The sequence below is a fragment of the Arachis ipaensis genome, chromosome B01 (genome assembly GCF_000816755.2).
Source record: "Arachis ipaensis cultivar K30076 chromosome B01, Araip1.1, whole genome shotgun sequence".
NCBI classification, from domain to species: domain Eukaryota; kingdom Viridiplantae; phylum Streptophyta; class Magnoliopsida; order Fabales; family Fabaceae; genus Arachis; species Arachis ipaensis.
Genome location: NC_029785.2, coordinates 63,277,089 through 63,288,862, shown reverse-complemented (window position 1 = coordinate 63,288,862; position 11,774 = coordinate 63,277,089). Strand labels below are relative to the sequence as shown.

General features: G+C 35.8%; 1 long non-coding RNA gene across 1 annotated transcript; it reads left to right on the top strand.

Annotated features, from left to right (window-relative positions):
• On the top strand, positions 6,706–11,550 carry LOC110270388. The gene is made up of 3 exons (XR_002359869.1): positions 6,706–6,958; positions 8,020–8,022; positions 11,537–11,550. It is a non-coding gene; the product is annotated as an uncharacterized LOC110270388 (long non-coding RNA).

Genomic DNA, 11,774 nt, shown 5'->3' with positions numbered 1-11,774 from the left:
TATTCACATATTCACATAACCAATATCAAGGAATATATTGCAACCATTCTCCGGCAACGGTGCAAAAAATTTGATTGCTGAGGATTTTCGTCAGAGTAGAATTTCTCAATGAAATCCGTGTTGGTAGTATAGCCTCTACCCAACAACAATCCCCGAGTATCAAATTTAGAAGGGATTTGGTTGTCACAAGTTTAACCCCAATAAAATTAACCGAAGTATTCAAACCTCGGGTCGTCTCCCAAGGAATGGGCAAACATGTGCTTCAATATTGGTTAGAATTCCGGGGTTGCAAGTTATGAGCAAGAAAATAAAAAGGGAATCTTAACAAGCAAGTAATCTTAAAAGGCAAGAAAATAATTCAAATAACTAAGCAAGACATGAGAAATTCCAAACTAACAAAGTAACATCCAATATGATTCTATTCTAAACTAAACAAGTAACTATAACTAAGACAAGTAATCAAGAATTTTGGGTTTTCAAATATGAATAATAAAAGCAACTCTTGGCTAGGCAGGGGAATTGGGGTCACCATCCTTGTCTAATAACCATATCTTGACAATTATGAGGAACCAAACTCATTAAGTCTACTTCTATACTTGAAGTACGTCAAATGGTTTGGTCAACATCAACCCATAAGTTCTAACCTCACTACTAATTGACTTAATAGAAGGTTAGCGTCAATGGCTATCGAATTGACCACTAAGGGCTCCCAGATCATCAAATCCATTAGACCTAATGACTCAAGTTTACCCAATTTCCTTAGCCTAGGCCAAGAGTAAAGAGAACTACTCCATAATCAAAGTAAACAATTCATCGAACACATGGTAAGCATTAACAAAAGACATGTTCCAAATAGTAATTAAATAGAAATAAACAAGTACCCACTAACAATTATCAACATACAATCATCCAAATAACACAATTAATCATATAAATTATCAATGTAACATCAACAAGTCAAGATTCACAACATTCATGAAATGGGTATAAAATGACAATTGACAAGAATTCATGAAACTCACACAAGATCTAAGCACAATTATTCTAAGGAATTCAAATTAAACTATCAAAACTAGTAATTAACAAGATCCAATTCAGAATTCAACAAGGGAAGATCAAATTAAAACTAGATCTAGAGAGGAACAAGGGTTTCTCTCTCTAGAAGAACAAAGAACCAAAAAACTAGCTAAAATTGTGTGTTAGTGTAAAATGATTCATCCCCCCTTTTCCCCTAGCATCCTTGGGTCTTTTCCATGCAGAAACAGCTTGAATTTGGGCATGATGAGCCTTAGAAATTGCCAGGCACGATTTCCTTTAATGAGGTCACGTGCAGCTTCCCGCGCGTGCGCACCATGCGTACGTGCGTGCCGATTGCTTTTTTGTGATCCACGCGTGCACGCCAAGTGCGCGTGCGCGTCGATAGGAATCCTCTGATCCACACAGATGCGTCCATCCTTGCGTGCCACTTCCAGCCATCTTCATCCACGCGTGCGCGTGGAGTGCACATGCGCGCCAATGCTGATTTTCTCAAAATTCAAATCTTCATGTTCCTCCCTTTTGTGCATGCTTTCTTTCTCTCTTCTAGGCCATTCCTACCCTATAATTCCTAAAATCACTCAACAAATACATTACGGCATCGAATGGCAATAGAAGAGGATTAAAATATGGTAATTTTAAGGCAAAATAGGCATGTTTTTCATCATGAAGCAATATTAGGAAGTGAAGACAAAACCATGCATTTCATGTGAATAAGTGCGAGAAATATTGACAAAATCCCCTAAATTCTACACAATATAAACCACAAAATTGGGGTTTATCAATAGCCTCAATCATATATATGCATGCAAATACACTAAACAATGGACATATAGAATGGAACAAAATATAAATTACAATCATAGAGAAGAAAACACACAAGAATAAAATATTATGGTTAAATAGTGTAACCATGCAATTAGGCTCAAAACTCACGGGTTGTGTGTTCTTAGCTCAAAAGTCATATTCCAATTATATATATCATGCAAGTTACCAAGAGGTTTTAACTCAAATCAATGTGAATCATAATTGCCTTTTCTAAAAATAAATACATTCCTTGAAAATTTTATCAATTGACCAATAGTTATTACTATTTATACTAAATGAAATGTTGTGATTATGAAAACTAAAAGTTTTTAGTTCACTCTCTAATTTCAATCAAATCAATTTCTCATATGCTAAAAATAAACTAAGCTCAATAATCCACATTTTTCCATATCACAACTAATAGACTAAAAGTGCAACTCAAGCTAAATATCTAAGATATATACAAGCCCAAAGTGTAGCATGCAACCAAGTAAAAATAAACAAGAGTACAATAATATAGAAATGTGCAAGTACTAAAAGAAAAATAGAATAAAAGGATTATAAAGCAAAATACAAAATAAAGCAAAATAGGATAAAAAGTCTGAAATAGTTCACCAAAATAGAATCCGCCAGAGGTGGCGACCAATTTTTTTGACTAACGGATTTTTGCTGGTAATGAATTCACAATTGAAGTCTCGTTGCAAGTATAGTTTCTAAACCAACAAAGAATTCTTTTGTACAACTAAATTTGGTTGTCACTAAAGCAAACCCAATAAAATTAAACTGAAGTATTTAAACCTCGGGTCGTTTCTCAAGGAATTGCAGGGAAGTGTACTTATTATTGGTTATGGGATTTTATCTTTTTGGGTTTTGAAATAAGGAACAAGTAATGTAAATAACAAGGAAATAAAATAATAATTAAGAAAAGTCTTAGTAAGGATTGATAATTGGAATTCCTATCTTCATTATCATCATCAATTGTGATGAGAATTGTCCATTACTCCCACTTAGTCAACCTCTAACTATGAAGGTAAGTCAACTGGATAAAACAATTTGATTCCTGAAGTCCTAATCAACTCCTAAAGAGAGACTAGAGTTAGTGGAATTCAAATCAATTAGCAACTTTCAATTATCAATCAACAAAGGAGTTTGATAACTCAAGAGTCTCCAATTACTCAACCAAAGCCAAGAATATGAAAATATAACTTAAAATCTTCCCAAGCATTTTATCAAACACTTGGAATGCATAACATAAAAACGTAGAAATTAATAAGAGATAATAAAACCTAAGCAACCAATTGCAAGCAATCAATAACAACTAATGAGAAAAGAAGTAATAAACGTGAAATACCTCAAATTGCATTAAATAGAAAATCAAATCTAACATGAGAATTCATGAACCAAACAGCAACATAAAGTAATCAACAAGGAAAATAAATAAACTAGAATGCTAGAACGAATAAAAGTAGAAGAGAAACTAAATTAAAGGAACATTGAACCTAGAATTGAGAAGAAATAAACCTAAAACTAAGAGAAATCCTAAAACCTAGAGAGAGAAGACAGCCTCTCTCTTTAGAAACTACATCTAAAACCTAAATCTATGTGAATGAAAGTTGTATGAGTGAATTGATAATTGATCCCTCTACTCTGCAGCCTCTATTCTGTGTTCTCGGGCTTGGAACTGGGCCAAAAAGGAGTCCAGAAATTGCTCCCAGCGCTTTCTAAAATTTCTGCACGTGGTGCATGTCACGCGTACGCGTAGGTCACGCGTGCGCGTCATTTGGTGAAAGTCCTTGTCATGCGTACGCATCAGTCACGCGTACGTGTCGCTTGTCTTCTGCGCTAGGCAAGCGTGCGCGTCATCCATGCGTACGCGTTGCTTCCAGCTTCTCAAAACTTCATTTTCTCGCGTTCCTTCCACTTTTGCATGTTTCCTTTCCATCCTCTAAGTCATTACTGCCCAATAGAGGTTGAAAACACTTAACACACAGATCACAACATCGAATGGTAATAAAGGGTAATTAAATTTGATAGTTTAAAGGCCTAGGAAATATATTTTCAATTATATCAAAGAATTAGGAAGGATTTGTAAAACCATGCAAATTATATGAATAAGTGAGCAAAGAATTGATAAAAATTACTTAATTGAGCATAAGATAAACCATAAAATAGTAGTTTATCAGTGCGCACGACTTTGTGCGCACACACACTTCTGACCCCCTCTTCTGCCAGGAGCGCTCGAATAGCGGGTGCGCTCGCACACCTTCCCCATTTCTCATAGTGTGCGCACACACACAACCCTGTGCGTGAGCACGCTCCTGTTATCTCACTTTACTTCTTTTCTTTTCTTCTCTCTACTTCTTCTCTTCTTTTCTCTTCTCCTCTCCTCTTTCCATTCCTCAACAACCATTCACCACCCACCATGATCACCTTTAATAGTTAGTTAGTTAGTTTGTTAGTTAGTTATTTGCTTAGTTAGTTAGTTTAATTCTAAATTTTTGATGCTAAGTGTTGGATGATTGAGTTGGTTTGTTGATTGTATTGAGACATTGTTGCTGAATCATTGATATCATTATTGCTATCATTGTTGCATATCTTTGTCGAGGTTATAGATTGTGCTTGGTATTGAGTTCCTCACGTTTAGTTTTGTGCATACCAATTACTCATAGCATTGCCTTCATGAACTTCTTTTGGATTTCTAAATAGCATGTTTTGGCCACTATGTATTGGATTTCGTTATCTATAGATAGGCAATTTGTTCTTAGCTGATGCATTTTTTTGTTGGGTAATACTTGTTATGATTTATTTTTCTTTAAGTCACCTATTTGATGCATCAACATGGAAAATTGTGGAATTGGGTCATAAGCTTGCCTAATGACACTTTTTGAGCTTTTTAAGCTTTGTGGACTATGCTTGCCATGTTTTCCACTTCATGTCAATTAGGTGTTGCTTCATCATCCAATTCACAATTTCTTGATTTTTGCTTGAATACTTTTATGCTTTCTGATTACTTGTTTGTTTATCTTAACTTACAAGCTTTTTTTAAAATATTTCAAGCACGCTAGGATGAGTGAAGTGCAAGTTATTTTGCATACTTGTGACTCAATTATCCATGCTAGTATGTGGGTGTTCTAAATCGTGCACAACTTAGAATTCACACACTTGTCTTTCATGTCACAAACTACTTCACTCACTCATTCTAGTGTGTATCACCTCATTACAACACTCCTTGCTTCCTTATTTTTGCATTCACTCATCTTATTATCTTATCTTTTCTTTCTCATGGATGAGTCACTATGTACAACAAGGAAAGCGGGAGAAAAAGCATACAGCAGCCAATTGATCCACCAGCTGAAGGTGGCCATCTGAAGTCACTTCACCCCCCTAGCTCACCTTTGAGTGCACGGAGGACCGTGCAAACCTTTAAGTGTGGAGAGGTCGTCGCCGATCGACCATCCTGGGTGACATACTCTAATCCTAACACTTTCATCCTCTTTTTGAATTCTTAGTTGCATTTTCTCTTCTTAGGCTATATATATGTTAGTACCTTAATTGCATTTCTCTTAGTTTATTGCATGTCTTTGCATACATAATAAGCTTAGTTAATATAATGAAAATTTTCCAAGAAAAACATTCTTGATAGGGCATTGACATTCTAATTGATTTGAGTTGGAACTTTTGATTGAAACTTGCTTGAAATATGTTGTGGAACATGTTTTTGAGTTATGAACACATAAGCATGTTTTTGTACTTTATTGAAATTCTTGGGAATTTGATACATACTCATGCATGAAATGCTTAAACCATATGCATGGTCACTTTTGTATATATATTTTAGTTTGCAAAAAAAAAAAAGAAGAAGAAAAAGAGAAAGAAAGGGTACAAAATGCCCCAAAGTTTGAGAAATAAAAATGCATATGAATTGTGATTAAAGAGAAAATGCATGAGTGTGTGAGAAATGTGAGAAATGGGTAGTTAGGCTTGCTTTGAGTTGTATAGGTTGTTAAGTAGGTTGGGTGAGAGTTTAGGCTAATCAAAGATACAAATATCAAGCTCACTTAACCATATATAACCTTACCATTACCCTAGCCCCATTACAACCATGAAAAGTCCTCATGATACTTGTAGGCATACATCGAATGAGTGTTGATTGTCAGATGAAAGACGAATCTTAGAAAGCATGATTGGAAGAGAAATGAGTAAAATGACCCTATACACTTAAGTGATTAGAGCGGATACACATCCGGCGAGGGTTCAATTGCTTAATTACGTGTTAACACCCATCATTATTGCTTATCGTGCAAGTTGTTAATACTTTTCAATAACTCTAATCAATTATGGATTTGGCTTGGTTCAGATTGCTTTAGCCCTTATGATCATATATGTATTCTTGGAAATTTATTTATTTTGACTAAGTAGATGCATTCATTTAGGTATATTGCATGTAGGTAGTTTACTTGCTTTGGAATAAATGTTCTTTCCCCTTCTCATCTCCTTTGGTATAGCATGAGGACATGCTATTGTTTAAGTGTGGAAATGTGATGAATCCACATTTTAGGATATTTATTTGCTCTATTTGGGTGGATTTCATTAACTTTTCCTACACTTATTCCTTTAAATAGCATAGTTTTGTAATTCTCCTTAGATGTGTGCTTAATTGTGAAAACATGCTTTTTAGGCCTTAAAATAGCTAAGTTCATTTCACTTTTATTCCATTCGATGCCTTCATGTGGTTGGTGAGTGATTTTACGATTACAAGGCTAATATGGATGGAAGAAGTGATGGAAAAGCATGCACAATGGGAGAAAACATGAAGAAAACAAAGGAGAAGCACAAATTGGATTGTGCGTGCTCACGACCTGGTGTGCGTATGCACAAAAGCCACAAAATCATGTGTACGTACGAACGACAACCTGTGCGTACGCACAAGAGGAAAATCAGCATATGTGCGGACGCACACACCTATACGTCCGCACACGTCCCAGCGCGTGACTCATTTAATGGAAATCGCTGGGAGAAATTTCTTGGCCTCCAGATCCCAGTTTTTGGACCTTCTGAAGTTGATTCTTCCTATATTAGACAAGGCCTCACTCCACGTGAAGGGGGAGCAATTAGGGTTTAGTTTAGTCATGTAGTTCATTTTCTAGAGAGAGAAGCTCTCCCTTCTCTCTAGAACCCAGGGTTTTTTGTTTAATTTCCTTATAATTGCTACTTTTAATTCTTTTTTTAATCTAGTCTCTTTTACCTTTCTTTACTTTATTGTCTTAATCTCTTTAGTTTATCATGTTAATTTCTTATTTTGTTGCTTTTTATGTTTATGGGCACACTCTTGTTATTTTAATTTACATTTAATACAATTTTATGTTTCATGTCATTTACTGCTTCATTGAGTTGTTATCTTTATTTTCCTTGCTTAGTAGTTGTAGCATTTATTATTTCTTGTCATTTTACCATGCTTTCCTTACATGCCCACTAAGTGTTTGACAAAATGCTTGGTTGGGATTTTGCTTAGTTATTTTCACTCTTGGTTGAGAAATTATGTGGTTTGGATGAACTTAAGTAGTGGATGTCCATTCTACATTGTGTGAGGGTTGTTAATTAATTTGGATTCCCTTGACTCTAAGTGACCCACTAGTGTTGACTTAGGACTTAGGGACTGAGATTAATTATGCCTAATTGACTTATCCTCGATATAGGGTTGACTAATTGGGATTAATTCACACACAATTACCATGTTTGTGGTCCACACTAAGATAGGAATCCTTAATTACCCACTTCTTGCCAATAGTTCTTTTTAGCATTTAATTTCCCTTTCTTACCTTTAATTGCTTTGACCTTTAATTTCTTGCATGCCAAGTTATCTTCTTGCATTTCAATTTCTTGCCATTTACATTTCTTATTCTTGCCAATTGCTATCATCCAACCCCCATTTCTCTACATAGCCAATAATAGACACTTAATTACAACTCCTAGGAAAGACGACCCGAGGTTTAATTACTCTCGGTTATTTTGTATTGGATTTAATATTTGATAGTGAGAATTCATTGTTGCTTTGGACTATGCTATCAACGAATTGATTCTTATTTTGATTAATTCTGAACCAAACAAAAATTTCATTATCAATCCCTCTAGCTCCTAGTTTATTATCTAGTTCATAGTCTGCTTTCTAGTTCCTAGTTTGTTTTCTAGTTCATAGCTGTTTTCTAGTTCATAGTTTACTTTCTTAATAAAAGTACTTGATGTTTCATGCATGTATTCACTCTGCTGCATATAGAAGTAGGCAAGGAACTAAGTTTGGTGTTCCCACACCAACTTAAGTTCAGAGAATCACAAGCATACATGCATGCTAACTGTTTCTCAAGTGCTTGGGGAAGAAGCAACTTTCATTATCTTTGTAGGAAATCATTCAATTTTTTGGAGGAAAAGATACATCATCATGTGGAAGGACAAAGAAAGGACATGAAACCCAACAATGATGATGACACAGAGGAAACAAATGGACTCCTAGAAGTTGTATTATTCTCTGAGTGACCTTAGCTCAAATATGCTAATTGAAAGTGCAAGTGTCCCCTGATGATTAGTGTCCTATTAGTCATGAGTCATTTGCTATTTGTTTGTTTTTAAGCTTGCTAGTCTAAGTGCTTTTATCATCTCATCTTACTTGAATTATTTGCATTGTTCCCCATGCTTGAATAAAAGAAAAATTATTGTAAAACAGAGAAAGAATAAAGGTCTGGTTTGATATGAGACAGAATAAGGTTATGTGGTGGTATGTGCTGGTTCATTAGTTGATTTATAAATAAGGCTAGAAGTTGGCATAACTTTGAGATATGAACTTGAGTTACATTTTATGAGACTTGACAAATGAATGAGTTCTAGAATAAAAGAAAGAAAATGCAAGAGAAAGAAACAAAAAGAAACAAAGAAGGCTGGGCACCAATGGTTGAGATTTAGATATATGCATGTGATGTTCTTGTACAAAGATAAGCTTGGATAACTATGTTCTAAGGGATGCTTCATCACCCGGCAACTTAGGTTAACTAACCCGAGATTGCCAACCGAAATTCCACCATCAAGAGCTACTTTGAGACAAAACATTTAGTAACCCAAAGAGGTGCTGGGCATCAGTTTTCAAAGAACAAAACAAGCTAAATGCCTGTGATGTGTGTGTGCTAAGGAGAGGCTTGAGCAAGTAAGCCCATAGTGGTGTTTCAACACCTAGCATCTTGAACCAACTGGGGTGGGAATGCTGGCTGAAAGCTTATTCTAAAAAGCTATCTTACAACATAGCATTAAGCCTCAGCTAAGTAATAAATCTTAATCAAAAGAAAGAGAGCAAGAAAAACTAAGGACCAAGCAATAATAAGTCTCATTTTTTTGTGTAATTCAAGTAAGGATCCAAATGAGTGTTGATGTCTCAGCCACAGAATAAAAGTCTCTAAGATACCATGCTTGAAAACCCCATTAACCAGAATTGAATGTCTTCCAATAAGAGCTTACACTTCTCTCTGTTTCCATTCATTCTCCTTGTGTTTTGCTGCTTTCTTGGGGACAAGCAAAATTTAAGTGTGGTGTTGTGATGACAAGTCATCTTAGGCTAGTTTCACAAGCCTTTTTCATTTATTTTTACTTGGTTTTCATGCATTTTTAGGCAATAAGTAAGTGTTTGAGTGAGAATTTCATGCCTGTCTTCATTCAATCAAACATTGTTAATATTGTGCATTATCATGAATTTATGCAAGAATTATATGATTATTATGAATGATGCAAAATTTGATGATTTTAGCAAGGCTTTGATTGAATGTTTGATTGATGACAGATGAAAAGATGCAAGGAAGAAATAGAGAAAGAAGTAGGGCAGAGGAATGCTACGTTCGTTTGGAGAACGCTACGTTCTCTAACGACGCATACATGTACAGGACACGCATGCGTAGAATAAGGATTTTGGAAGATCCACGCGTACGTGTGCATGACGCATACACGTGGCTGTGATTAACGTTCATTACAAAAGAACGCTACGTTCTCTTTCAAAGAACACTTGCGATAATTTCAAAATCTGGAACTCAACTTTGGCCATTGAAGCATACGCGTGAGGGACGCGTACATGTGGGTGTAGCTTCTTTGAAGAAGCACGCATACGTGTGGATTGCGAAGAAGCGGGGAGTTGATAATTTGACATCCACGCGTACGCATGAAGGACGCGTATGCTTGGTGAGTGTTCTTGGCAAGAATGCTACGTTCTCAAAGTGAACGCTACCAAGGGACGCACCAGCGTGTATCACGCGTGATGAGTACTTAGTGACCAAGGACGCGCATGCGCAGGAGATGCGTACGCATCGATGAATGAGCGCTGCGCTCTTTTTAAGAATGCTACATTCTCCTGAAGCTGCATTGAAGTACCAATACGGTCCCATTCTGACCTGCATCAACAAAGGCCAAAAACCCAATCCAAGTACTTAGAAGACTGAATTAGATAGTGTATAAATAGCGGAGAATTTGATTTCATAAAGAACGTTTTTCGAGAGGCTGGCAGTACAATAGGAGTAGGAGTAGAATAGAAGGCTGGAGGATTAGAGACTCCAGAGCTCTCTTGCAGGATTAGAGACTCTAGAGAGCTTAGCATAGTCTGAAACACTTTTACCTTTCTACACTTTTGCATTTCAGTTGTACGGAATTTAGTTTAGCTTATGCAGTTTCAATTTCTTGCAATTCTCTTCTGCAAGTTTCCTTCCTGCCAATTTTACATCTCTGTTCTTATTGAGCTTGATTTAGTCTTATGCAATTTAAATTTCCTGCAAGTGTTCTTAGAGCGATGATCAATTAAACCCCAACTTATTAGGGGGAGGAACTCTATTGTAATTCATATGAATTGAATGAAATTCTTCTTTCTCTCTTTCTAATTGGGTAGCTAAGAGATAAATTCTATTTTGATTTGATCCATTTACTCCGGAAGGGGGTTTGGCTCCGTTGAATTTCCATGTGAGCCTCGGAAGGGGAATCATGGAAATTAGAACTGAAGCCCTATCTCTCACAAATCTCTTGATCAACACTATTAGGGAGGAATTGAGATCTTGAGAATTTGTGTGGCTTATGGATGAGAGAACATGCTTAACCTCTTATCATGATAATTAAATTAAGGAATTGGTAAGATTGATTGTGATTAGATAGATTGGATTACCAAGAAATTGGGATCCAATCTGTAACAACCCCGATTTTCGAGTACGCGAGATCTTTTCTGAAAGTACGGATTTCTCCGAAAGATCATTAAGGGGAGAACCTCTGCTATATCATCAAGCATCTCAATCCTCATTGTCATTATATTATCTTTAATTCAGGACCTTAGTGGAGTTAAGCCCGGCAATGCAATTGCGAAGAACCTAGTTTTTGAATCGTATCGGTTAGGAGTTTTGATTCTAGTTTTTGTAAATAGTCTCTGTTTAACAAATCGGACTCAATTCATGAAAAGAGAGAGATAATAGTATAATATTATCATCATATCAGTCTTAGAAGATGCTTGAATGATATTATAAGGTTACCTAGTCTGTTTTAGTTAAAAACAGGAAATCAGTTTAACCGGGTTCACAATCTTTGATGACTTTAGCAATGCTAATGCCTCATCATACATGTTCTATTCTCATATTAAATATTTTACTAGTGTCATTTATGCTAGTAGCTCAGAAAATAATTCTTAGAGATGTTTTTACAAATGTTCCGATACATCTAGTTTTAGTAGTTATACACCTGAGATATTTTAATATTATTTTAACCCACCTCCAAGCCAACCAATCACAACTCACCCTACACCCCCAAGACACTCCAAGGCTGTCTCATTTCTTCATTTTGGCCAAAAATCATCAAGAGGAAAAGGAGAGAAAGTTCTTGGTTCATAAATCTTCAAAGCTTGATTTCTTCTGAACTAAAACTCAAATCAA